Source organism: Buceros rhinoceros, unplaced genomic scaffold, assembly GCF_000710305.1.
Source record: "Buceros rhinoceros silvestris isolate BGI_N320 unplaced genomic scaffold, ASM71030v1 scaffold8741, whole genome shotgun sequence".
Taxonomy (NCBI): Eukaryota; Metazoa; Chordata; class Aves; order Bucerotiformes; family Bucerotidae; genus Buceros; species Buceros rhinoceros.
In genome coordinates this window covers 25,631-28,911 of record NW_010393689.1, presented here as the reverse complement: position 1 = coordinate 28,911, position 3,281 = coordinate 25,631, and positions in this window count along the sequence as shown.

Here is a 3,281-nt window from a genome sequence, read left to right as displayed (position 1 = left end):
AAAACCCGGCGCGCGCGGGGCTGCCGGGGCAGGGGACGCTGCTGGGAGCCAGCGAGGAGCAGATGTCACCAAAAAGAAAGAGCCCTGACACATGGCCCGGGAAGCTCTCCTGAACCCCAGGCAGGCTCAAGCCCAGTGCCAGACAACTTTTAAGGACACTCTTCCCCATTACACAAGATGTGCTCAATGGTTGCTCCATCCAGCCCCCCTCACCGCCCGGCTCCAGTGCGTCAGGTCTCCGGATCCTCGCTCTTGGGCTGAAGCCCGAAGGAACTCGCTGTCCCAGTGTGTCCCAGTTACACCAGATGACAGATTGTAGGTTGTGAAGGGGCTCGCAGGGGAGCATTGCTTGGATTTTTTTGCTCATTCTAAGGATTTTCCAATCCAGCTGTTGCAATAAAAATAGTTGAAGGACAGAATAATTATAGGACTGGGCCAGTAATTAAAGTCGTGTCCAGGACTTCCGCAGTCCTGTGATCAGGTCGTGCTGAACAAAGCTTTTCAAATTACTTCTTTAGCTTTCTGTCTGAGGGAAGACATCATTTTGATCTGTAACCTTCGTTTCTTAAAGGGGTTCATCTCTCCAGTTACAGCTTAAAGTGAGTAATGGATCAGCTGGTTTTATGCCTTCCTGTTGCCAAGCCCAAGGCTGAGTTACGGACTGAAGCAGCCAGTGCTGCACCCAGAGAGCTAGCGAAGCTGACTCCCAGCGCCCTTCCTACGCTCACACACTGATGTTTTGCATCACTACCCCAAAACGCTTTAAAGCATAAAAATGTTTTTCAGACTTGTTGATGTTTCCCAGTTCCCCCACGACCTATTGCAACACCAGTTCTCAGAAACGGACTGGGCTGAGAAAAACAGAGCAGACTTTGTCCCAGGTCTCTTCACTCACCGGGGCAGGATGGGAGGGAAGGCACAAGTCAGCGGGTGTTTCAACAGCGCACAGCCCTACTCGCTGCTTGGAGCCTGAAAACCAAAGAATCACAGAATCATCTGGCTGGAAGGGACCTTTAAGATCACTGAGTCCAACCGTTCCCCCTGCACTGCCAGGGTCCCTAATCCATGTCCCTCAGCAGCACCTCCACACGGCTGTTAAACCCCTCCAGGGATGGGGACTCCACTACCTTCCTGGGCAGCCTGTTCCAATGCTTCACAACCATCTCTGTAAAGAAGTTCTTCCTGATATCTATCCTAGATCTCCCCTGACACAACTTAAGGCCATTCCAGGGAGGGGGACTCCACTCCCGCCCGGGGCAGCCTGTTCCAATGCTGCCCAACCCTCTCTCTAAAGAAATTCTTCTTAATAACCAACCTAAACCTCCCCTGGCGCAACTTGAGGCCATTTCCTCTCGTTCTGTCACTTATCACATAGGAGTAGAGTCAATCCCCACCTCACTACAACCTCCTGTCAGGGAGTTGTAGGGAGCGATAAGATCTCCCCTCAGCCTCCTCCAATATGTTGTTTTCTGTAGCCTGGGAACTAGTTGGTGTGAAAGAAATGGCTGTGACATGAAGAAGGAGGTTCCCGATGCCTGGGAGATAGTCGTACATATCGACCCATCACCACATTCGCTGGGACTGTGAGAGTAAGGGTTGTGCATGTCAGGAAGAGATAAAGTCACAGACAACTCCTGAGCTGCGAAAGGGAACGGGTGGACATGGCAGCTGTGGATCCAAACCATGGGCACAGTGCTGGTGGAAGGACCTGGGTGCTTCCAGCACTGGCGGACCAGCCAGGGAGGACAGGCTGTACAGCTGCACGTCCACAGCGAGCGGCACCGACAGAGAGCAAATAATAAACCCCAGGATGGAGCACACACAGAATGGGTCCCCGCTGCTCGAAGAGCCAACGCCGGGCTCTTCCAGGGCCCTTTTTTCTCGGGGCAGCTGTGGGTGCGACTCGCTGTGCATCAGGACCAATCTGCCGATGTGCCGGCGCGTGTAGGTGGGTCCCGGGGACAGGCAGTGCTGCGCAGAACACAGCCCACATTGTCAGGGCTGCTCCTCGCCCAGGGACGGGGCATCTCCCCAGCGCAGAGGGCTGGAGCTGCAGCAGGGATGTGACCACGCTCATCAGCGTGAAGCTGTCTGATGTCTTCATCTGCTTCTGAGACACTCAACCCAAAAGGGCCCGCACAAAAGGGCGGGTCAGACCTCTTCTTCCCAGAACCAGCATTTCTTAATCATTGCTCCTGGCCCTGTTGTGCAACACATAAAAGACCTGACTCCTGCCCAAAGAATGGAACAAGCCCTTCGACCTCCTATCTGGGAGCTGTGGAGGTGGGAGGGTTGAGTCTGGGGATGCTCAGGAAGCCCCTGGACCCAAATCTGATTGGAAATCAGGCCCAAAACGTTCAGTAAAAGCACAACACAGAGCAAAATCTCACACAAAGAGTTGCAAGACTGTGATGCCATCGAATAGGAATTTAACTGCTTAAATGCATTTCTCACCCAGCATTGAGCCTGCACCCAAGCACCAACAGAAGCCACGTTTCTGCTCCACTTCCCTCCAGCCACAGGCAGTGAGATGGACTAAGGTGCCTTTTCCCCAAAATATTTACCCAGAGTTGAGAAATGTTTTTCAGACTTGTTGACGTTTCCCAGTTCTCCCATGACCTATTGCAACACCAGTTCTCAGAAACAGATTGGGCTGAGAAAAACATGGCAGACCTCTTGTCCCAGGCCTCTCTCCAAATGGATCAGATACTTTTCTAAAGATGTTTTATTCCAGACCAAGCCCAATGAGCAGCCCCTGGACAGGACCTTTAACACTAGAGGCTGCTCCTCTTGGCAAAATCCAACCAAACATCCACACGGCATCTGAAATCAAGAGGCGGACGTGCAGCCTTAACTCTGCTCCATTTGGAGCCATCCTCCTGTCTCTGAACAGAAAGAAAAAGAAGTTTCCAGAAGGAAACATCTTGCTGTGCATAGGACATCCTGCATCACAGAACACATGGGCAGAGGATGACTGTATCCTGGGATCGTGGAGTTTCTGTTCTATTTTAAAGGCAGAGAATGATTTTGCAGCATTATCAAATGTTTTCCAAACAAATCTGGATTTTCAGTGATAGTGCAGCAGGCAAGCAACCACCTCAAGGGTTGGTGGAGTTGAGGTACGAAGAGTCCAGGGGTATGGGAGGCTCGTGTGGGCTGGCAGAGCCCAGCCTGGCCCATGCCAGGAGGGAGCAGCCCTCCACGACACCCTCTCCCAAGAGGTGCCGACAGTCACAGCATCCATCAGGCGACGTGTCTGGATTATCCCAGCAGCCACAGGA